General features: G+C 48.0%; 1 protein-coding gene and 1 long non-coding RNA gene across 2 annotated transcripts in view; one reads left to right on the top strand and one right to left on the bottom strand.

Moving 5' to 3' along the window:
- The window catches only part of PPIL1 (peptidylprolyl isomerase like 1), a 115,517-nt gene that overhangs the window by 87,037 nt on the left and 3,084 nt on the right, over positions 1-25,396 (top strand). The window lies entirely within an intron of this gene.
- LOC146869666 (uncharacterized) overlaps positions 23,423-25,396 on the bottom strand; it is a 42,306-nt gene continuing 40,332 nt past the window's right edge. The window contains exon 2 of the long non-coding RNA XR_014962864.1: positions 23,423-23,595. This is a non-coding gene — a long non-coding RNA (uncharacterized LOC146869666). The remainder of the gene's footprint in view (positions 23,596-25,396) is intronic.

Below are 25,396 nucleotides of genomic sequence, written 5' to 3'. Positions count from 1 at the left end.
GACAACCTTGACGAACTCCACGCTGCAGATAAAAATAAGAGGAAGTGCAACCATTAACTAGAACCGAGGCTCTAGGGGCAGAGTATAACAAAGAGATAAGAGAGATTATTTTAGGACTGAAACCATGCCAATTAAGAGTTTGAAATAAAAAGGACCAATCTACCCTATCAATTTTTTTTTTTCAGCATCAATGGAAAAAGCTGCCAGGTAAGTGGAAAGAGAAGGGATTTTGTTTAAAACATTAAGAAATAATCGAGAATTATCGGGTGAGTCTACCCTTAACAAAGCCACATTGTTCTTTACTAATCAAGTAAGGCAAAAGGGGTTCCAATCTTAAAGCAATTAATTTAGCAAATACTTTATAGTCAACATTGACAAGGGATATAGAAGGACAGATTTTACAGTACTTAGGATCTCTACCTTCTTTGTGTATTAAACAAATCGTAACTTCTTGGAAAGTACCACTCGCCATGCCGAAGAGAGAGAAAGAATGAATAAGGTGAAAAAGTTTAGGAAGTAATAAAGCAGAAAAATGTAAAGCAGAAGAAATTTCTTCAAGAGATAGATCCGATACAAGTGTGGAGAAATTAAGAGATTCATTGGATGGGGGAGGGATAGTAGCGAGATAAGATTGAATAGAAGGAGAGGATTCCTGAGTGTATATGTTTTTTATAAAATAACATAATTTGATCAAGGATCTCCTCATCTTTATGAATAAGTTTCCCATCTGCAGAATATATGGAATCAAGGAGAGTACAATCCTTTTGAAATTTAAGATATTTGGCTAGCAGATTACCCATTTTATTACGGCCGCCATAATAGCGAGCGCTGCTACGTAGAAGTATAAATGAAGCATTGTCAGTGGTGGTTTTCTAAAATTTGAATTTAGCACAAACAAGTTCTTGGATAACAGAGTGACGGAGAGGTATAAAATTTGTGTTCCAGGGATTTGATATTTGCAAGTAAAGAATTGTGTTGTTGGAGGAAACGTTAATTTTTTTAGGAAAGAAAATCAATAATAAAACCTCAAGCAGTAGCTTTAAAGGAGTCCCAAATTATATGGTAAGGAGTATTGGGATTATCATTTAATATAAAAATTTCTTCGGCAAAGGAGGTAAATGCTGAGGAAAAGAGAGGGTCTAGCAAAAGGGAGTTACTAAAGCGCCAGTGGGAAGACTGGTTGCGGAGGGAGCTAATCAAAATCGGAGCATGATCAGAGATAAAAATAGGTTCAATTGAGGAAGAGATAAGATTTTGAGAAAGATTGTGAAAGGAAGATATAGTCTAGGCAGAAAAGAGAGTTATGAGGAGGAGAGAAGAAGGAAAAGTCAATAGTATCAGGATGGGAAAGCCTCCATGCATCAACAAGATGGGGTTGCGAGATAGAGTTCAGAAATTGCTTGTGGGATTTATGAGGAATGAAACGTACCTGGCATTTGCAGTCAAGAAAGGGGTCAACAACTTGATTGTAATCGCCTCCAAGAATAAAGATATCATCTCCAATTTGCATACATTTTTTGTATTAGAAGGCTAAAAGGAATAATCCGGTTGAGTGGGGCCATACACATTAAATAAAGCAATTAAAGCAATTTATTGCTCTTACCCATGAACAGCGCTGCCACAGATGAAGAGACGGTATGTAGAGCAGGAAAAAGGAATATTTGATGCAAAGTATTTAGTGAGACCGTCTGAAATATAAGGATACTGCTCAAGAAAATCACAAAAAATTGTGAGGAATTATAGAAGAAAAATTGCAGTCCAGGGTGCATATTAGTGAAAAATTGAGGTAAAATGATGCAGGGGAGAGAAAAACAAAATGGCGTCCGTAAAGCCCCAAGGAGTCACCTGAAGAGGAACAGCCTAATTTCCAGGTTGCAGACATCAACAAAGGCAGCCTCCCACAGCGTTGGTATTCCACTTCAGGAATACATGAAAGCAATGCCGAAAACAGCGTTGGGAGCGCCGAAATCGGGAATTGATGCTCGGTGCGGCGCAGAGCTCTGCTAGTCGGTGGCCAACTTGGGTCACGGTGCACGCGACTCTCCCCACCTGATTGTATTTGACAATGCTTCTTTATTTAAATTTCAGCCATGCTGCGCTTAGAATGAAAGTCCAGCAACTCGCCCACAGCATGAATTGAATACATGGAAGAGGCAGGGTTCTAAACAGCAGAGATGGTATCACTGTCTCGACACTAGGTGCTGAAGGTCCTTGACGCAGCTGTCTCTTGTTTGCTGACGACAGCTGTGCGGTACAGACCAGTGCTTACTGAATTCACGATGTGTGTGTGGGACAGCAATGCACTGGACTTGTAAACAACTAAATGTTGGTCTGTTGCTACCTCGTCCTGGCTAGCTTATGTAGATAACTTGGCTGGTGTGAAATGAATTTTACAGCCTATATCTGAAAGTACCAGCATGACTACAACCAAGTTAAAGAAACACACTGGACCATTTTTGGCAGACAGTCAGTTTTCGTGGTATATCTGCAGCTTTGTTTTACTGTTGTCTTTCTGTGGGTGGTGCACTGCAGGTCTCAGCACAAAGGGCCTCATGTAGGAAGCCAAATACCGGTCGGTAACGGCCGATTTTCGGTAATAATACCGTTACCGACCGGTATTTTGGCCATTGGTATGTAGGGGGAATTCGGAATTTACCGAATCGGTAAAATTACCGATTCGGTAAATTCCGAAAGCAAAATCGAGATGTAGGGGGAGTGTGTGTGTGTGTGTTTATGAGTCGGTATTTACCACCAACTTATAGTTGGTGGTAAATAATGAATGTATGTGTAAATGCATTTTTACGCGCGTAGCTGTGTGCAATGTGGCATACATACATGCCCTTAGGGCATGTATGTGTGCCACATGTGCACACATGGCCGAAACAGGGGTGCAACAGGGTGTCAATGTGACACCCTGCCACCCTTGTATGTGTTCCCCCCATTACCGAATCGGTATTTACCGATTCGGTAATGAGGCATACCTTCCCATCAATGGGAAGGTATGCCTCATTACCGAATCGGTAAATACCGATTCGGTAATCACCGACTAGTAACGAATCGGTAACAATTACCGACTCATTACCTACATACGAGTTACCACTTCTTAAATACCGAGTCGGTACGGCTCGGTATTTAAGAAGTGGTAACTGGTACGCTACCTACATGAGGCCCAAAATGCGGTGCAGTGGATTGATTGCTGTGTGTTTATTGCTAGCATGTTATCTTTCTTACAAACCTGGTCATTAAAAATGTGAGAAGTCTGATTTCTACTAAAAGAATGCACTTTCCTTCAAACTTCTCCACTCAGAAGTGTCCCAGTCTGGTCATGCTATATCACAGCTGTAACCTCCCTTCCCACAGTTTTTCTACATGATGTCATGCAGTACTGTCCCAGTGTCCCTAAAAGGATAACACTGCTGTCACTTTCCTATGTAACTTCGGTTCACACTTGTCAGTTCTCCATTGTGACGGCACTGCTGGCAGTTAACTCATGTTACATAATTGATCTCAGTTTCCTTGTTCACATTTTCATGCCACTTAACATGTGTTACATTACTGTTGGTTTTCACGTATGACATCGACATAGGAAACTTCACTAGTATCACAACTGTTATTGTTCTCATGGAATTCTTTTTTTTTAGGTCGATTTCGTCACTGGATTTGCCTCCAGTGACATCACTCATTCTGTTCTCATATAGATCACTGAAGTCAATTGCCCCAAGTGGTTTCGGCTCTTTCAGTTTTCGTTTGTGAAATTAATCCAGATAACTCCTGATGTAAAGTCACTGATTTCGGCTTCTATGCCTGATATTGCTAATTTTTGTTATTGCCTCTGATGCCGTCACCCTTGATTGCTGGTTTTCTCGGGTAGCCTCAACATTCCCGAAAATGTTTTTTTTTAATTTTTTTATTAGAGTTTTATAAAGGACAAACTAGACCCGAAGATGTCGGGTATAAGCGCTTTACATGAGCACCAGTTGTGTTACAGACAGATACGTTCATTTTTGTTGGGCACGGGGAGATTAAGTGATTTGCCCAGAATCACAGGATGTTCAGCGTCATTGCCGAGATTCGAACTCAGCTTTGAAGTTGACCGCTCTAGCCGTAAGGCTACATCCTCTCCCCTATATATTATTTTGTATCTCTGCTGCCAGTTTCCTTGTGTGATATTACAGATCTCAGATCGACCATGTAACATCACTGCTGGTACTTCAATAATGTGGCATCATCACCTGCTCTTGGCTGCTTCATAAGATGCTATCACTGTTCCATATTTTTACACCACCACTTCATGGTGGTAAGTCTTTCCCTGCTTTATCGCTTTTGTGCTGCATTTGCTCAGAAATGCCCCACTGCTTGATCCAGGTTGCTCTCTCTTCCACCTCCCCAGCTCATAATTACATGTGCACACATTTACTTTCATCTCACTTTTCCTTTTTTCTGCTGATGCTGAATATTATCGGTAAAACTAGCAGTTGTGGCCGGCATGTCTTGCGTGTGGGGGTTGCACGGGAAGGGGGCTAACCTGGGGGGGTGTTTAATTTAACATTAAAAAGAAAATAGACTTACCTTTCCAAATGCCGTGGTCCACGTCTTCTCGTCTGCTGCAGGCAGCCAGCATTGTGACTGGTGGGGATGCCGCCCAGCCACACATGGGCTTTCGGGGAGGCCATGTTCTTAATGGAGAAGATCAGAGTGTGCATGAGAAGATCAGAGTGCACATGAATGGTTTGGGCGGCCCCAGCCGGCTGATAAGCCAGTCATTGCGCCCTCAGGAGTGGGCACACCACTCCTCCGTTGCTCTAGCTGCTCGCAGAGCAGATGCCTACAGCCAAACATAAAATGGTAATAACGAAGTTATTACCATTTTATGTTTCTGCATCTCGCACTGCAAGAAAGCAGTGGGGCGACGCTCCTCCGCAATAGTGGGGGAGACGCCCCTGAAAACCAGTAGGTCTGCATTGGCACCCAAAAGGCAAGAGCTATTGGCTTTGCCAATGCTTGTTTGTTATGGCCAGACAGTCCCTGGGGCATGGTCTGTCCTTGTTTCTGTGACCAGCAATCGCCCTCCATCTTGCGCAGACAGATGGTGAAGATCAGCTGCGAGTAACCTCCAGCACAAGTCCCATGTAGCAGAGGGCATGAAGAAACTCACTCAACCATAGGCGCCTCAATGCCAACGTGTCCACCACAGTCCTAAAGCGGTCTCGAATGCTCTCTTCCGAAAAGACATAGCCCGAAGGTGCGCCTCCTACTAGAAATGACTGGGGTTCATTTACTTTAGGGCAGTGTGAATCACATTTGTGGGCTTCTACTACTTCCTTCCTCTCAAAACTGTGGGCTGCTGCCTGCGGGGGTGAGCCCGCTTGATAGGACTGATTCTGTGTGAAGATCCGTTCTGCCTGAGCACGACTGACGACTGGCAGCTGCATTTACATGTCGGCATCGGCTCCTGAAACATTGATTCACCACTGTATGAGATAACGAATGGCTTTGAGGTCGCCTCATTTGCGCACTGACCCCCTGTCTCTACGCAAGGTCAGAGACTGGTTAACGGCTCGCCTGGGAAATCTAGCTTGTTGCTCCATCAATATTTCAGGCCCTAAACATTTACATTTCAGTGTTTACAAGTGTATTTAATATGTCCTGTCTGCAGCAGACCAAGAACAGTAATTCAATGTAGTGGAAATAGTGTGCTAGAGCAACTGTTCCCATGGTTGGGATTGGTAAAAAAACTGGCGTGATATCAAGGCTCCATCCTCCAGGTAGAGTGCCTCTAAAAGCATCACCGAAGCGAGTGGAAAGGAGAAGGGGAGACACGCCTGCTAATCGAACTATGCATTCTCGAAGAAAGTTGTGGCTTTATCCGGGGACCTTCATTATGCATTTCTGATCTGTAACAGATGATGGCCAGTGTCATCTAGAGGCTAGAGTGTGGAAATGAAGCATTTTATGTATTATTGGGCATGCATAATTGGTCCATGTGTTAACTGGCATGAGGCTGCTTAAGGAGTACCAAATCAGTCAGCCAGATGTGCAACTAGGCCGAGTTCATTTTGCAGAATGCCTTGGCGGAGTAGTAGACCTTGAGTGGACGTAAGCCTTGATGGTGCACAGGTAATGATTATATCAATTTGCTGTTCTCTTACAATAGTGAAGTATGCATGAGTATGTGTACCTGAAGTATGCGTATGCTCTGCTTGAAAAATATGTTAATAATGGTTTCCAGAGCACCCTCCTGTGTCGCATTGTGAGAAAATAGTAATTTCTGGTATACATTTATTTCATTGAGTAATTTGAACGTTTCTCCACATATCACTCTCCTCAGTGTGTGTATGTGTGTATATTGATGCAGATGCGCGGTTTCAGGTTACCTTACCAGCCAGAGTGGTATGTAGAGTTTTCACTTATCCACCTAGTGTAGATAGTACAATCACTGATCCTGAGGAAGTGCCCAGATCTTTATGGCTAGTATGGCACGAAACATGTAGATCATTTGAGAGTAGGGTATAAACAGCTAGATGCATCATTTCTAGTCTCAGTACCCACCTCAACCCCCCTGTTTTAATTAGGCAGTTTACCATTGTTAGACCTGGCACCTTGGCGTGAGTCCCCCTTCCACTTTTTGGGCTGTGCCTCATGTGTTTTTATGGTGTTGGCCGCTCAAAGCACTGTGCCACTGCCAACCAGTACCCCAGTGCAAGTACTCCCTATGTAAAATGTATATGTTGGTTGGATTCCATGATTGGCTTATTTGGTTTACTATCAGACCCCAGTAAAGTGCACCAGGAGTGCCAGGGCATGTAAATACAAATGCCGCTGGTGGGCTTGCAGCACTGGTTGTGCCACCCACAGAAGCGGCCTGGTAAAATGTGTCTAGGTCTGCCATTGCAGAACCTGCGTGCAGTCTGGTACTGACATGCTGACTGGCAGGTGCACCCACTTGCCAGACCCTCAACTTTCCCTTAACTTCATGTTAGTCACCCCTATGGTAGGCCCAAGGGCAGGGTGCATTGTAAGCATAAAGAAGGACAAGCCCTGATGTGTGTGGCATGTCCTAATAGTGAATTACAGTCATTTTCGTTAAGGCTACCCTGTTCTCATAGGCCAGAATGGGCTGTTAAGATTGTTACATCCTATGATCCTAACAGACCCAGGGAACATGGTAGAAAATCGAGTTTAGTATGCCTGAACTCAGAATAATAAGGTACATCTTTTAGTAAGGTTTATTTTAATATTCTGCGTTTGCAAATGCCACTTTTAGAAAGTTGGCCTTTGCTTGCCTAACCATTTCAGCCCGCCTCTGCGTGATGTGTATCTGCTGTCTGGCTTGTGTGAGTGACAGGGCTGGGGAAACCCAGATGGGCAGGGCTAGGTAGCCTGGTGGTGAATAGGAAGATTGACAGATAGATGGGTGGGAGGAGTAGACCTGGAATCTGAATAGGGCTGTGCTCTGCCACCACAATGCTGGCTCCGCCCCCTGTGGAGCGTCTGAGGGCTCTGCCCTGCACCCTGAAAGAAGCAGCCTGCATCATGTCAACAAAGTGCTCAGAAACCGGACCGAACTAGGCAAAGGCCCCCCTGGCCTGAAAGAACAAAAGAAATGGCGTATAAATGTAGTAGCCCTGCTCCTAAGAAACCAGATCCTGTCCTGCCAAGAAGAAACCTCTGTCTGACCTGAAGGAACTGGAAAAGCTGCATGGAGGAGTACTGTCCCTGACCTGGGGGATTGGCCTGCAGTGGTTGCCTTGCTGATGAAGAAGAGGAAGAAAAGACTCAAGAAACTTTTATTTGACTTGTGCTGAGAGATCTCCAAGGGCTTGTGAGTGAGCTTGCCCCCTGAACGAAGTCCCAGAACCAGTGGACTTCACCGCCGTGAGATCGCCTTGGAAAACAGACCGTTTTCCCCGCATCTTCCACTCGAACTGCTGCGTACGTCTCGCTGATCGCAGCGTACCCCCTGAAAGCTGGTATCCCGCTGTCCGGCCCGAACAACGTGACTAAGGCCCCTCTACGAGCTGTAGCTCGCACCGCAAAGGAAGGTATCGTCCGGCCTGAGCAACGCGACTAACAGGCCCCTACGAGCCGTAGGGGGCACTGTAACGGAAGGACTGCGAACCGTACTTGCTACTATCCCCTACGAGCCGTACTGCTGGCGTACGCTCCTTTCCCCTGCTTTGGAAAGGCTGCGGTGCGTACGGTAGTTGCGTACGTCTCCCCTGTGCGGAGCGTACTGTTCGCTTGTATCCAGCGCTTCGAATCAAGATTGCTGATTGCATGGTACGGCACGAACGCCGTGACAAACTTTGAACGCACCGTACCTACGCACCGTCCCCTGAAGCCCTGCGCGCCCAAGGTCCAACGTACCGTAGTACGCATCGCACCAGGAGGACAACGCACCGTACATCGCGCTTGATGTCAGCGCAGCATTCGTGATGAACTCACCAAGTAAAGGTACTGTGCCTGTTCGCACCGTAGGGTGTACGCTTCATCCCGAAGTGCGTACAGTGCATGTGAGACCCGTTCCCAAGCAGTTTTTACCGCGTACGAAGCGTACGGACAGGAACGAAGCGCACAGAACTTTAAAACTACGCTAAAATCAAGAACTCTTTGTCTAATAAGTATTGTGGACCGTTTAAACGTTATCTGGTCTTGGGCTAAGCCTAAACTATATATATAAAGTGTTATTTTTCTATATATCCCAGTGTGGAGTCCATTTGTGGGGTTGTCACCGAGTTACTGTGTGTGTGTTCACAAATGCTTAACCTGAACGCTCTGAGATAGGCCTTGTCTGCTCGCGCCAAGCTACCTAGAGGGTGAGCAGGGGTTATTGTTGGAGTGTACCCCCCTACCCTGACTGGAGGAAAGGCTCCCTGCTTGACACAAGTACCTACGTATGCCAACCAGAGAACCCGGATTCTAACATTGGTGGTCAGCGGTGAGGATTACGAATTTGCATTTGTGATACATACACAGTGATTGGTGAACGCCACATAGTGAAGGCAGACCAATAGCGCAACCACTTACTATTAATTCGCATTTTTTGGGAAATCGCCAGTTGTTAAAGAAATCATGCCTGGTTCAGTTGTTGTGGAAAGGGCAGCATCCCTCATCTCTGAAACTGAAGACGTGGAATGGGAAGAAGAGAGATTAGAGAGCTACACCAAGGCCCAGCTGAAGGGCTTCTGCAGAAAATTCAAAGTCCCCACTGTTGGATGTAAGCTCAAAGTAGATCTTTGCAAGGCGCTGAGGGCCTGGATGGAGTCAAGAAAAGACTCTGATGAGGTGGAGAAAATTGAGCAGGCAGAGAGCATCGCTAGCTTGGGCAGAGGCCTGTCGCCAGAGGAGTTGGCCGACAGGAAGGAAACCAGAGCTCATGAGATAGAGATGGCGAAACTAAATGGACAACTGGCAATGGAAAGAAAATGGCTAGAAATGGAAGAGAGGAGAAGCCAAATGGAGCATGAGATGAAATTGAGGGAGCTGGAGTTGAAAGCCCGGGGCTTGGAAAGCACTCCCTCTGGTGGCAGCACACCCCCAGTGCAGGTAGAGTCCAGAGTGTACATACCCAAAGATGTAGTGAAGGAATTTTTTTAAAAATGATGACATAGGGCAGTGTTTCAAAGCCTACGAAGTAGCCATGTCCTCCCACCGGGTCCCTGAGAAGGATTGGGGAGCGGGGTTGTGGGGGCGGTTCTTGAGTGAAGGGCGGGACACACTGCTAGATTTGCCCTCAGATGTGTATAACTCTTACCCCCATATGAAGGATGCTTTAATGACTAGGTATGGGTTAACTCCTGAAATGTATAGGCAGAGGTTCAGGGGTTGCACTAAGATTCCCAATAGTACTTATGTGGAGTATGTGACTTTTTTTTGCAGAGCACTGGATGGTTGGGTAAAAAAGGGTAGCAAGGTTGATAATTTTCAAGGGCTTCTTGATTTAATGGCATCGGAGCACTTGTCCAGTAATTGTTTTCCTGAGCTACGCCAGCACCTGATTGATAGTACGCCCACTAACCCTAGGAAGCTTGCTGAGGAGGCAGACCGCTGGGTCAGTACCAGGGTCCACAAGGGTCACGTGGGAGACTCCGCCAAAGCTGGGCAGGGTCCCCAGCAGAAGAGCGGGGGGGGACAAGGGTAAACAGAGGTAGTTCCAGAAGAGGCCCCAAAGTAATCCCCAAGGGAAGGGTTCTCAGCCTCCCCCACCCCAGAAACCGACGGGGCCCGACAGGTAACCCTGTTCAAAGAGGGCCCCCAAACTGTTACAGATGTGGTGAGCTGAGTCATTTTGTCAATGATCCCAAGTGTCGCCAGTTTGGTAAGCCAACACCCACTGGTGCAACCCCCAGGCAGACGGCTAGTGTAGCCCTGGGTGGAGAAATGGGTGTCCAAGGTGGGTGGGGTTCGGTAGAAATGTCCCTGGTCTCATTAGGAGACCGTGAAGTGGTCCCCAAAACCCAGCTGCCTGAGATCACTAAGAAATACAGGCAGTGGGTGACCATAAATGGCCATAGGGTTGAAGCTCTGAGAGATACAGGAGCCAGTGTGACGGCTGTCAAACGCCACCTGGTGTCTCAGGAGCAGGTTGTCCCAGGAGCATTCTATCCGGTTGTTGCCGCTGACAACACGGAGAGTCACTGCCCGGTGGCTCAGGTTCCCTTTGAGTGGGGGGTGGTCTCTGGTACACTTCAGGTAGCTGTGAGGCCCGCCATGCCAGTAGACTGTCTGTTAGGGAACGATCTGGAGAGCTCACCTTGGGCTAAGTTGGAGCGGAGTGCTCACCTGGAGATGTTGGGTATGCCTGATTGGGCGTGTGTCACCACACGGTCCATGGTAGCAAGTAGAGGTGCTCAAGAGGACCTGGAGCCTGAGAGGGAGGCCCAGGAACCGGCCTTAGGGAGAAGAGGCAGGGGGCGTGGGAAACCGGCCCCCGAAGTTCCCACGGTCCAGGAGGAAGCAGACCTTGAGGGGGATGCCCTGGAACCTACAGGGGAACAGATAGCTGAACTGGGGGACCTGCCTGAGCTGACCCATTGGCAGCAAGAAGGAGGACCCTCCAGGGAAGAATTCTGCAGGGAGCAGAAAGAATGCCCTTCTCTTGTGGGTATGCGGCAGCAGGCTGCAGACCAGGCCAACGGTGATCAGTCTGGAACACATTTCATTTACTGGGAGAACGACCTCCTGTATTCTGAGCCTAAGTTTGCTGAGCCTGGGTCAGCCCGTGTGCTGGGGGTACCCCAGCACTTCAGAGCCTTCCTACTGGGGCTGGCTCACGATGTGCCAGGACAAGACCTTTGAAAGGCTTGTCACCCACTTCTTTTGGCCCCAAATGCGCAGGAGTTCAGATACTCACTGCAGGACCTGCCAGACTTGCCAGGCAAGTGGAAAGAGTGGGAGGAAGCAAAAGGCTCCTCTCCCACCATTCCCTGTGGTCAGTACCCCCTTTGAGCGAGTGGGAATTGACATCGTGGGGCCGCTGGACCCCAGGACAGCCATGGGCAACAGGTTTATCCTGGTCCTAGTGGACCATGCCACCCGGTACCCGGAAGCCATCCCTCTGAGGACAGTGACGGCCCCCGTGGTGGGACGTGCACTGATGGGAATTTTCTCCCGAGTGGGATTCCCTCTAGAGGTGGTGTCTGACCAGGGTACCAATTTCATATCCAAAGATATGAAATCCCTTTGGCAAGAGTGTGGTGTAACCTACAAATTCACCACACCTTACCACCCCCAAGGAAACGGGTTGGTTAAGAGATTCAACCGAACCCTAAAGGGCATGATAATGGGTCTTGAGGAACCCATGAGGCATAAGTGGGACGTCCTCTTGCCATGCCTTCTCTTTGCTTACAGAGAGGTGCCCCAGAAGTCTCTAGGGTTCAGCCCCTTTTAGCTTCCGTACGGCCACCCAGTGAGAGGACCTCTAAGTCTGGTCAAAGAAGGCTGGGAGGAATCTCCCAGGAAACCTCCCCAGAATGTATATAGCTACATGCTGGCCTTGAGGAACCAGACTAGGCGTTTCAGGGAACTTGCTGAGGCAAACCTGGAAGCCAGCCAGGAGGAGATGAAGCGGTGGTACGACCAGAATGCCACTCTGGTAGAGCTTCAACCTGGACAGAAGGTATGGGTCTTGGCCCCAGTGGAGCCCTGTGCGCTCCTGGATAAGTGGACCGGTCCCTTTGAGGTGGTGGAGCGCAAGGGTCCTGTTACCTATTTGGTGGACTTGCGGTCTCCAAGGAACCCCTTAAGGGTCCTTTATGTCAACCGCCTCAAGCCCCACTTGGAGAGGTCCCAAGTGGGCATGCTCTTGGCCACAGATGCTGGGATGGAAGAGGAGACCGAGCCTCTTCCTGACCTCCTGTCAGCCATGGAGCAAGATGGGTCAGTGGATGGTGTCATCCTCTCTTCCACCCTGACCCCTGAGCAAGAGAATGATTGTCGCCAATTGTTGGGGCAATTTTCTGATCTGTTTTCCCTGGTTCCCGGTGTCACTAATTGGTGCGTCCATGATGTGGACACTGGGGATAGTACACCTGTGAGGCACAAGGCCTACAGGGTGACTGACAGGGTGAGGGCATGCATCAAGGAGGAGGTCTCCAAGATGTTTGCACTCGGGGTAATTGAGTCCTCCAGCAGTCCTTGGGCCAGCCCAGTGGTCTTGGTCCCAAAGGCTGCAGTGCCGGGAGCCACACCCGAACTCCGGTTCTGTGTGGACTACCGAGGACTCAATTCAGTCACCAGGACTGACGCACACCCCATCCTCAGAGCTGATGAGCTCATAAATCGGCTAGGAGCTGCCAACTACCTCAGCATGTTTGATTTAACGTCTGGGTACTGGCAGATCGCGTTGACCGATGGGGCCAAAGAGAGGTCAGCATTTTCCACCCCTGATGGGCACTACCAGTTCCGGGTTATGCCCTTTGGGATGAAGAATGCCCCTGCCACCTTCCAGAGGTTGGTCAACCAGGTGTTGGTTGGACTGGATTCGTTCAGTGCAGCCTACCTGGATGACATCGCAGTGTTCAGCTCCACTTGGGAAGAACACCTGCGCCACCTCTGGGAAGTGTTGATGGCGCTGCAGAGGGCAGGCCTCACGATCAAGGCGAGTAAGTGCCAGATCGGGCAGGGTTCCATGGTGTACTTGGGGCACCAAGTTGGGAGCGGCCAGGTGGCGCCCCTTCAACCCAAGATAGAAACCATCCTGAATTGGGAGTCGCCCAAAATTCAGACAGAGGTGAGAGCCTTCCTAGGTCTCACCGGGTACTACAGGAGGTTTGTCAAGGGGTATGGCAACATTGTTGCCCCCTTGACAGCGCTGACTTCTAAGAAGCAGCCCAGGAAAGTGATTTGGACTGACACTTGTCAGAAAGCTTTTGAGGCCCTGAAAGCTGCTATGTGCACGGCGCCCGTGCTCTTGGCTCCCAACTTCTTCAAAGAGTTTATCGTTCAGACAGATGCTTCAGAGCATGGTGTGGGGGCTGTTCTTTCACAGATTAATGAAGAGGGCCTAGATCAACCTGTAGCCTTTCTTAGCAGGAGGTTACTTCCACGGGAACAGAGATGGAGTGCTATTGAGCGTGAGGCATTTGTTGTGGTCTGGGCACTGAAGAAGCTAAGACCCTACCTGTTTGGGTCTCACTTCCGGGTTCAGACAGACCACAGGCCCCTCAGATGGTTGATGCATATGAGGGGTGAGAATCCAAAGCTGTTGAGGTGGTCCATTTCTCTACAGGGTATGGATTTCACGGTGGAACATCGCCCTGGTACAGAGCACGCCAATGCTGACGGTCTGTCCAGATTTTTCCGCCTTAGTGATGAGGAACTCCCTGGGGTAGGGTAGTTCTCCCCACTTTTCAGCTGGAGGGGACACGTGTTAGACCTGGCACCTTGGCGTGAGTCTCCCTTCCACTTTTTGTCGCTGTGCCTCATGTGTTTTTATGGTGTTGGCCGCTCAGAGCACTGTGCCACTGCCAACCAGTGCCACAGTGCAAGTACTCCCTAATGTAAAATGTATATGTTGGTTGGATTCCATGATTGGCTTATTTGGTTTACTATCAGACCCCAATAAAGTGCACCAGGAGTGCCAGGGCGTGTAAATACAAATGCCGCTGGTGGGCTTGCAGCACTGGTTGTGCCACCCACAGAAGCGGCCTGGTAAAATGTGTCTAGGTCTGCCATTGCAGAACCTGCGTGCAGTCTGGTACTGACATGCTGACTGGCAAGTGCACCCACTTGCCAGTCCCTAAACCTTCCCTTAAGTTCATGTTAGTCACCCCTATGGTAGGCCCAAGGGCAGGGTGCATTGTAAGCATAAGGAAGGACAAGCCCTGATGTGTGGGGCATGCCCTAATAGTGAATTACAGCCATTTTCGTTTTTCACTATTATAAGGCTACCCTGTTCTCATAGGCCAGAATGGGCTGTTAAGATTGTTACATCCTATGATCCTAACAGACCCAGGGAACATGGTAGAAAATCGAGTTTAGTATGCCTGAACTCAGAATAATAAGGTACTTCTTTTAGTAAGGTTTATTTTAATATTCTGCGTTTGCAAATGCCAATTTTAGATAGGTGGCCTTTGCTTGCCTAACCATTTCAGCCCGCCTCTGCGTGATGTGTATCTGCTGTCTGGCTTGTGTGAGTGACAGGGCTGGGGAAACCCAGATGGGCAGGGCTAGGTAGCCTGGTGGTGAATAGGAAGATTGACAGATAGATGGGTGGGAGGAGTACACCTGGACTCTGAATAGGGCTGTGCTCTGCCACCACAATGCTGGCTCCGCCCTCTGTGGTGCGTCTGATGGCTCTGCCCTGCACCCAGAAAGAAGCAGCCTGCATCATGTCAACAAAGTGCTCAGAAACCGGACCGAACTAGGCAAAGGACCCCTGGCCTGAAAGAACAAAAGAAATGGTGTATAAATGTAGGAGCCCTGCTCCTAAGAAACCAGATCCTGTCCTGCCAAGAAGAAACCTCTGTCCGACCTGAAGGAACTGGAAAAGCTGCATGGAGGAGTACTGTCCCTGACCTGGGGGATTGGCCTGCAGTGGTTGCCTTGCTGCTGAAGAAGAGGAAGAAAAGACTCAAGAAACTTTTATTTGACTTGTGCTCAGAGATCTCCAAGGGCTTGTGAGTAAGCTTGCCCCCTGAACGAAGTCCCAGGACCAGTGGACTTCACTGCCGTGAGATCGCCTTGGAAAACGGACCGTTTTCCCCGCATCTTCGACTCAAACTGCTGCGTACGTCTCGCTGATCGCAGCATACCCCCTGAAAGCTGGTATCCCGCTGTCCGGCCCGAACAACGTGACTAAGGCCCCTCTACGAGCTGTAGCTCGCACCGCAAAGGAAGGTATCGTCCGGCCTGAGCAACGCGACTAACAGGCCCCTACGAGCCGTAGGGGGCACTGTAACGGAAGGACTGCGAACCGTACTTGCTACTATCCCCTACGAGCCGTACTGCTGGCGTACGCTCCTTTACCCTGCTTTGGAAAGGCTGCGGTGCGTACGGTAGTTGCGTACGTCTCCCCTGTGCGGAGCGTACTGTTCGCTTGTATCCAGCGCTTCGAATCAAGATTGCTGATTGCATGGTACGGCACGAACGCCGTGACAAACTTTGAACGCACCGTACCTACGCACCGTCCCCTGAAGCCCTGCGCGCCCAAGGTCGAACGTACCGTAGTACGCATCGCAACATGAGGACAACGGACCGTACATCGCGCTTGATGTCAGCGCAGCATTCGTGATGAACTCACCAAGTAAAGGTACTGTGCCTGTTCGCACCGTAGGGTGTACGCTTCATCCCGAAGTGCGTACAGTGCGTGTGAGACCCGTTCCCAAGCAGTTTTTACCGCGTACGAAGCGTACGGACAGGAACGAAGCGCACAGAACTTTAAAACTACGCTAAAATCAAGAACTCTTTGTCTAATAAGTATTGTGGACCGTTTAAACGTTATCTGGCCTTGTGCTAAGCCTAAACTATATATATAAAGTGTTATTTTCTAAATATCCCAGTGTGGAGTCCATTTGTGGGGTTGTCACTGAGTTACTGTGTGTGTGTTCACAAATGCTTAACCTGAACGCTCTGAGATAGGCCCTGTCTGCTCGCTCCCAGCTACCTAGAGGGTGAGCAGGAGTTATTGTTGGAGTGTACCCCCCTACCCTGACTGGAGGAAAGGTTCCCTGCTTGACACAAGTACCTACCTGTGCCAACCAGAGAACCCGGATTCTAACAACCATCATAATAAAAAGTAATTATTGGACTAACTGGCCTATTTTAGATTCACTGCACCTACACCCACATCTACACACACTAGGACACTCACCTCCACTGCACCTACCGGCAGGAACAAAAGATCCCCGCCAAAGAGCCCCGGTTCGGGTGCCCATCAGGTATTGCAGCACCGACCTGACGAGGGGTAGGCTCATATGATGAAGCATGACACCTAGCTTGCTGGGTGTGTGAGAGCCCTAGTTGCGACAAGGGGAATTCCCCCTCTTTCCACAGCACTACTAGTGGGGTCTTTTGAAACCCTACACGCTTGACAGTAATCCTTCTTATCTTATGACCTTAGAGGAACTCTGTACCAGTTCTTGTGCACAGCCTCGATGGGGTATGTACATTGGACCTCATTAAACTTACCCCTTTGTCCCCTCCTTATTTGATATAAGTTCAAGGACTTGCAAGAAGAAATAATTAGAGATCAGATGATAAACAGGACAAGTAACCTTAAAATTCAGGAGAAATTATTGCAGATGAAGGATGCTACATTGGAGAAAGCCATATCCATTGCAAACTGCATTGAGAATAATTCTCATTACGTAAGAGAATAAAGTGAGAATCACAACAAGAAAGTCGGAGGAAAGCTATGTGAATGCGGTGCAGAAAGTAGGGTTTAGAAGAGACAAGCAAAAAGGGGGGGAAACAAACCAGGAACCTAAGGTAATGTATCTAGGAAACAATTTTACAAATGTGGAAGTGCGAGCCGATTGGTTGAGTCTCGTGCAAGTCCTGTAGTGAATGCTCAGTGTTACAGCTGCAAGAAAACAGGCCATTTCTTCAGGGTATGCAAACTAGGCAAGTAGGGATGTTAACAAAAGCAGTATGAATTTGGTAAGAGAGCGCTTGGAAGAAAGTGATGATGGCGACTTTCATGGCGAAGAAATAGAAGTTTTAGTAGTGTGTGGAGTTGAAGGATGTGAGTGCATAAAGAAAGATACATACAGCCCTCCTAAGTGTGTGATAGGGTTAAATGTAGCGAATTTGTCCATGTAGGCATATTCTTGTTGTTCTCATACGTTGGTGAACAAATCCATTTGGATGAGCATGAGTAACTCGAGTGAGCTGATTACCAGTGATTTGGACACACATGGTTATTGTGGTGTCAAGCCACCAGTGTTAGGTTCTATTGAGGTGGATTTAGTGTACAAAGGAAGGAGTGCATGAGGAAAGATGTATGTTTTTGAGAGAGGTAAAACCTTGTTAGGCTGTTGGGAACAGCGGGCATTGGAAATTGTATTGGACCCAACCATCCTGATCAGGTGTTGCTTACTACAGAGCCTGATGATAAAAAATGAAAGAACGAATTCCCTAAATTGTTTTCCCAGAAGTTGGGTTGTTTGAAGAAATTCAAACATTGCATTGTTGTGAAGGATGGGGCTCTGCCGAAGATACATAAAGTAAGGAATGTGCCGTTGGCCTTAAAGGATCAATTATATGAAGAACTGAAACGTTTATAAATAGGAATAATTGAGCCAATAGAGGCATCTGAGTGGCTGAGCCCGATTGTGTTGGTGAAGAAGGGGAATGTGTGTGGATCTTTGAGATGTGAATGAAAATATCTGGGTGGATAGGCATCCCCTTCCCAAGATCAGTGATGTGCTGATGAATGTAAGAGGTGCAAAATACTTTACTATGTTTGGTTTTGCCAGTGCTTATCAGGTGCAACTACATCCGGAATCCAAGAACTTAGCGTCATTCATCATGCCTGAGGGAGCATATTAGTTTATACTCGTACCCTTTGGATTAGCCACTGCATCCGCCGTAATTTACAGGGTCATGCAGAGTGTGACATTTTGGTATAGGGTGAGGGTGAAGAACAACATGATGTAGTGTTGCAGAAGGTGCTGGGTAGGCTAGAGGGTGCTAGACAGTGGAGTTAGGAAAATGAAAATTCCAGAAGTAAGTGGAATATTAAGGGCACACCTTATCTAACAAAGGGATCAAGTCTAAGTTCAAGTTAACATTGGCTATTAAAAAGGCTCCACCACCAAGGCATAAAGAGCAGAAAAGATCTTTCCTGGGTCTTGCAAAGTATTACTCCACATTTGTAGAGCACTTTTCCAATAAGGGTCATGTGTTGCATATGTTGATGAAAAAGAGGGCAAGGTATGAGTAGTCAGAGGATTGTCAATTAGCATTTCCCACTATTAAGACAGCAGTAGCGTAGGCCAACGTTTTGGTACCATTTTATTGAGCAAAGAGGTCCATTGTTATGAAAGACCCTAGATGTTATGGTTTGGGTGCTGTGTTGATGCAGGAACATGAAGGGAAGGAAAGAGTTGTTGCATTCGCATCACAAATGTTAAAGGGTGTGGAAGGTTCTTATTCAGTTATTGAGAAAGAGGCTTTAGTGTGTTGGTGGGGGGTGCAGTACTACAGGACATTCGTGTGGGAAACTCACTTTGAACATCGCCCACTGATTGATTTATTTACCACAAAGGGAGCAGGAAAAGCAAAGGCTCCCATACAAAGTGGTTATATAGGAATATACTTTCAGTGTCGAATAAGTTCCAGGTCATAAAAATGTGTATGCAGATTGCTTGTCTCGTTTGCTGTTAGAGGGTGATATGTGTAGTAACAAAGATGATTGGGTGTTAGCGGCGATTGATCTCGCATGTAAGGGAGCTATATGGAAGGATGAGTGCTTGAATGAGTTGGCTAGTGATGCAAACCTAAAATTCCTCATTGACAAGTTACCCGATCGGGAGAGGTTGACTCAGGAGGAAGAGGAAGGACTATGTGCGTACTTGTCAGTGTGGGATGAGTTGTCTGTGGTTGGAGGGATAGTCTGGAGTTGTGACATATTTGTTGCACCCCTTACACTGCGCCACAGATTTTTGAAGCTTTGCAACAAGGATTCAGGGTTATTTCAGCAATGAAAAGAAAGGCCCGAAATTATTTCTGGTGGCCAGGGATAGACAAACAGATTGAGAGGTGTGTGCGGAATTTTCAACCATGTGTTTACAATGACAAAATTCACAAAGTGTCAGAAAGGTCCATTACTGCTGTGAAGTTTCCATTGAGGCCTTGGGAGTGAGTTGCGATAGACATTTATGGACCTTTTGAGTGTTTGGGTCTTGATAGTAGGTTCGCCCTTGCCCTAATAGACTATTACTTAAAATGGCCGGCGGTAACATTTGTCAAAGTCATCCAATCCCACAATGTCATAGCATTTTGTGAGGAAAGCTTCCAGAAAGAATGATGTTCGGAAGAAGTCGTGTCAGAGAGTGGGCCACAGTTCGCTAGTGATGAATATTGCTAGTGATGAATATGAATAATTTTCTCAAACAGGAATTAAACATCAAAAAATTGCTGTGTATAATCTTAGTGAAAATGGCTTAGTAGAGAGGTTTAACCGACTTTTGGGAGAGTCTATCCAATTAGCTTTGGGAAAGGGTTGAAGTTAGAAGAAGGAAGTAAGAAACATGTTGGGGAGTTACAGAACAACTCCTCATTTTGTCACGAAAGACACTCCATTTTATTTGTTGAAAGAAAGAGTGGCGTGCACGGTTGTTGATCCAGCATGGATGAATAGAACGAACGTGCTTAACCTGGACAAGCATTCTTTGACATTGAGAGTTGAACAACATCAAGAGAAATATACTTACAAACATGACAGGTTTGATAGATAAAGTGTTCAAAAAGGGAGAATGGGTTAGAGTGCAAATTGGAACTGGGTTCAGTAAGGGGTGACTCGAAATGGAATAAGCCAATAAAGAGTGTTGGATGTGCAAGACAATGCTGTGTTTGTGTGAGTGTGTGTGTGTGTGTGTGACAAAGGTGGCAAATGGTGTAACACGCAAAAAGTCACTAAGTGCCCTGAGGTTGAATTTTAAATGTCAAACAAGTGCAAAGAATCTTAACAAGGTCAAAATCATGACATTGTGTGACATTGAAGAAAAAGAGAGACGCAGTGTTCGCACCAAGTTTATGCCTAAGAAATATGATGACTACGTCTGTAAAAATAGATGTGATGTATTTGCCTTTTTAGAAGTAAAATATGTCATAATATTTTTGTAAATATCTTAATAGTCAATAGCAGATCTCATGACACCAAGAGAGTCATAGAATGCAATACATTTCTGGATCTGCATAATGTTCTTTTTGTAGTTATGTTTTTTTTGTTGTTTTAGGAAGGAAAATATGTTTATCAAAGCTTAATATATTTAAAGACTGCCAGCTACTGCATTCTATGTATGTCATGTGATTCTGAGTTGCCTGGAGACCTGAAGATTCCGAGGGCCGACAGTTTATGCTGGTCTGCCTGGGGTCAGTTGTGTGTACCTTCTCTTAAGAAATAAACATTATTAACCACTTGCCCGTGTGGTCTCAAAAGCGTGCACTGCACTCCCCATTCAGCACGTTATTTGTTACCAGCTGGGACACCCACGGGGTTGGGCCAGAGACCTTTTCAATCACATCGAGCTCTTCAAGCTTTTTCAGTTATTCTTCCACTTGCGGGCAAAGATTGAACGGCACTCTCCGGTGCCGCCTGAGAGCCACAGGTCTTACAGAGGGATTGATGTGAAGTTTGAACTTCTTGCCCTTGAGCTTCCCTAGTCCTTTGAAGAGAGACGGGAACTCCCTCAACATCGCTTCCGCGTGAGAGTTGTGAACTTGGTTGGCAAGTCCCAGGTCCTCAGCCGTGTGGCAACTGAGTAGTGTCCCCTTTCTTCCCTCTGTGATGTGGAACCTGGTCTCAGTAGCGTAGCATCCGCTCTTGACTTTGGCCTGAATGACTCCTCGAAGAGGAAGCGGATCTGTCCCTCCATACGTATAGATTCGGGCCTTGGAGGGCGCAAGCAGGGGTCGAGGTGATAGTCGCTCATATTGCTCGGAGTCCATCACGTTGACAGACACGCCGGTGTCGATGCGGGCTTGTACATCAGTGCCTTCAACTGAGACGGAGCACGTGGGAGGTGGCCTTCGACGACAGTCCGTTCTACTGACGTACGACACCACAAACACTTCGTCGTCATCATCTTCATACACCGGGCGTCATTCCTGCGGCTGGTCCTCAGTGGTTGCTGGCGAATTGTCGAGAGAGATCTGTCGAACCCATTGTGGCATGCCTCTAAACCTGGACGAGGGTTGTCTGAACCGTTCACCGCAGCACACCTTGGCATAGTGGTTCAGCCTGCCACAGCGAGAGCATGTTTTCCCTTTTGCCCCACAGACGGCCGTCGCGGGGTGGTCTTCTCCACAGTATCTGCATGGTCCTCCTGGTGATGGCCTGGGTGCTTGTTGAGTCGCGGTGGGGCGTCTTTGGATTGCTTCCACCCTCTCCTTTTTTATCGGCGGATGCCTGGGCGCGTGTGGGGTAGCAACGTGCAATTGCAGGGCGGCTTCCATCTCCTCAGCTCGGATATCCGACAGCTCATGGGAGTGGGCCAGGACCAGGATATCGTCCAGGGAGATCCCTGGCGGACGACAGATTAGCTTCCGCAGGTGTTTGGAGCGGCATCCCAGGATGATTTGGTCCTGTATCTCCTCCCGGTGGTCTGTGAATGTGCACGTGCTGGCCAGCCGGCGTAGCCGTTCATAGAACATGTCGACCGACTTCGAGTCCAACTGCCACGCCCTTCTGAACTTGAATTTTTCAAAATCGGGTTTGAGTTGGGGATCGAAGTGCCTGTTGAGCGCGGTGACCGCCGCATCGTAGTCGTCGTCATTTTCTGTGTTGGGAAGCGTCTCGAAGAGGTTGTAGATCTCCACGCCGCCATAATAGATGAGAAGCGACCGTTTCACCGTGCCATCCATTTCCCTTGTCCCTTTGAAGTAGTGGTTGAGCCGTCCAACCCACGCCTTCCATCGTGGTGCAGCTGTGGACGGGTCTGAGGCTTCAGTGAAGGGGGGATAGAGGTGCAACTGCGGTGTGGCTGTGCTCTGGGAGAGGCGCATTGGCGCCCCTTCCTGGATTGTTCCCTCCATCTTGCTGGGCGGCAGCGGCAGGTGTCCCTGGGCCGCTCATCGTGGCCGTGCGTTGGAACACTGGTGCGAGGTGCATCGAAGACCAGTGGTTGAGGGTGTGTATCGGCACGTGGCCACTTGCTACTAACCACTTTGTGTCTCCACTTGCAAGTATGAGGCGACTTGCTCTCAGGTGCCGTCCCATAGGAGAAAGAAGCGTGGACGTGGCAGGCTGCCGTGTGCCCTGTCCTGTGCACCTTGCCTTGTGACTTGTCCCCTGTTCGTGTGCAGTCAGCCTTTCTTCCTGCTGTCCTCCCCACAACCAGTAAACTCTCAGGGTGTAGTCCTGCAAATGGTTCACCTGCGCCACACACAGTCCAGAGATTCCTTGCCACCACCTGGCTCTGGAACCTTTTCTCCTTTCTTTTCTTTTCCTTTTTTTTTTTTTTCTCTTTAGTGCAAAAAAGTCAATCACATGGAGCGTGCAGGGGCTGGAGCAGGCAGCAGAAGGGGCAGCCCAGTCTTGGGGGCCTTGCTGATAACAAACTAGGTGCGAGAGCTGACAGGCAGTCTCCTGGGTCCATACGGCACCAGCGCCGCTGGGGGCAGGAGCAGACGCGCTCACGGGACAGGCTCCATTGGCAGGGAGCACTTACCCCTACCAGATGCAGCAGAAGACAGCGCCGCCAGCTGAACGCGCTCCCATTGAGCAGGGAGACGCGTGGGCGGGCGCTAGCTGATCGGTGCAGGCAGCGGGGTAGGCAGAGCGGCTGCAGAGGCCGCCGATAGGCTCCAGGCAGACGCCGGGCGGAGCGGTGCAGGTGGGCACCGTGAGCTCCCTGCAGGGCACCGAGGCACAGCAGCGGGAATCCAGCAATGCGGGTGGGCTCCGTACACTCCCAGCAGGAAACAGGTAGGCAGGCATGCGTGGGGTGCGACCGACCTCGTCGCCAGTGTAGCGCGGCGGGGCCTGGGAAATCGCTAGGCCGCAGCAGCGCAAAACAAGAGACACAAGGCTTCTACTACTACTACCCCGAGCGGTCTCCAGTCGTTTATTTATTCCCTCGGGTCGAGCCCACCCTGAGGGGTGCGTGGATGCGTGTAAGTTGCAGCATTGTAGTAGAGAGCCCGAGTGGCTCTCTACAACAGTTTACGTCAGAGGAGAGCCAGAAACTGCTTGCAGCTGTTCTCAGTGACGCAGTGAGTTAAAAGACTGTCCCTGCAAAGATACTGCGAGATAACATACACACGAGAATCTTCTTTATTCCTGTTAGCGACAGAAAATAACAATGCCATTATCGTTCGTTAATCCGGTTGCAGGGCCCTTGCTGCGGCTTGATTTAACACGGTCCGTCTGGTAATGGCAGCGCCGGCCAGAATGCTCCTTCCTGGTTTGCCGTTTGTCATCTGTGTTTCCTGCAAGAGAAACAGCCGTGGTTACGTGTGCACACACCTCCTTTTGTAACTTCGCTCCTACACTGGGCTTGTCATGCGCTGCTGGCTTAGACTTGGGATGTTCTATCTGTTTATTTACAGTTGGTCTGTATAGCATGGACTTGTCCCAGGTGGCGTTGGGAGCAGTATACAATATGTACGTTTTGATTTCTTTGTACATGCGAGAGTACAGTTCATGGTGCAATAAAGGCTATGAATTTTCTTTCACGTGTACAAGTTAACAAGAGCGTCAAGGATGAAGACCGTGTCTGCCCAGTGAGTGGGTAAACATACATACACTTTCAGAAACATTGTACTGAGGCAAGATACATATTAATAACGTATACATATTACTTACACCATAGTAGAGTTCATAATCATTGCCATAGAGTGTTTCAAGAATATCTACAGGGTATGTATAGAGGGTTGGTCCTATAAGTGCTATTTGGAGGAGAGTTCCTTATACTTAAACAATAATGTACCTGTGATTGATATAAATATCCATTTGCTCAGGAAGGTAAGTTGAGAACTTTTTTTAACTATTAAAGTAAAGAACAGCAAAGAACAGCAACAAGTTTAGAAGTAAAATACGTAGTGCTGAAACTAAGTTTAAACTGTAATCCTGTCTGTGTCGCCTTGGCTCATTCTACAGCTGTAGTCCAGTTGTTAAAAGTGGCGCTTCCTCATCCTGAGTTCCTCGGTGTACCAGCTGGCTTGGGGTTTGCATTAGAGGTGGGACGAATATTTCTTTCCGCCTGCGGAATTGGCTGATTGTGGCAAGTAATGCAGAGTTCTGGCCAAATTCCACCAATTGATGCATAGCGGAATCTTTTCTCGTTCAAGGCTCCTGACCGGTAAGTTGGCGAGCAAGAATGAGATTTGGCGTCCCTTAGTTCGATTTCTTGTCTGTAGGAGAACATACAGTGAGGTTTTTGTACCGCCGGTGGTCAAGATCCTTGCAGTCGGAAGGCTGCAACTTGAGTAAAAAATCTACTCGAGCAGCAGCAAAATGAAGTCAAGAAGCTGCGCCCTCTGGCGTCCCATTGGCAGAACTCAACGGAATCACACATAGTTGTTATGAAACTCATAATTCCACTAGTTCCGCTCACCGCTAGTATGTATCCTGCTGTTTTTCTGTGCTGTAGGGGGATCAGACAGTCAGCACAGAAGATGATGCAGCCGCTGTAGTCCTTTAAGGCTTTGGGAAGGCTTCTGCTGTGATCGGGCAGGTGGGTGTTAAGAGTGGGCCTGGACCAAGATGTTGTTCCAGTTTCCGCGGGCTGGTCTGATGGTGGTGTATGCATTGGAGTGGAACAGGGATGCTGAACTTGTCGAGTGCATGGTGGTGCACACATAGTGTAGCATATTTCTAGCTTTCTCTGTGTAAATGTATTTTTAGCATCTTAGGATCTTCATTGATAATTATAAAAATTAAAATAAGTCTCTGGTGCTTTTGTGCATCTCAGAACACTTCTTCATTATATGTCTTATATTTGTGTATTATTCTGCAGAAAGAGTGAATAACACCAAATGTCTATCTGTTGCAGAGTACTCTCTGAAAGCCCATCATAGGCAAGAAACGTGCAAAAAAAATCTTTATTCAGACTGCAATGAATCATGTAAAAGCTTGTTGTCTGAAGTATACACAGTGAGTAAATATTCAAACTAATAGCACTGCATTGGTTTTATTACTCCAGGAGCTTCCACTACCCACGATGCTTTGTACTGGCAGTTGTCTCACAAAGTCAGTTCCTTTTTAGGTCTCGCCTACGCAGCGCGCCTC

Source organism: Triturus cristatus, chromosome 1_1 (assembly GCF_964204655.1).
Source record: "Triturus cristatus chromosome 1_1, aTriCri1.1, whole genome shotgun sequence".
NCBI lineage: Eukaryota > Metazoa > Chordata > Amphibia > Caudata > Salamandridae > Triturus > Triturus cristatus.
This window is presented reverse-complemented; position numbering and strand designations above follow the sequence as displayed.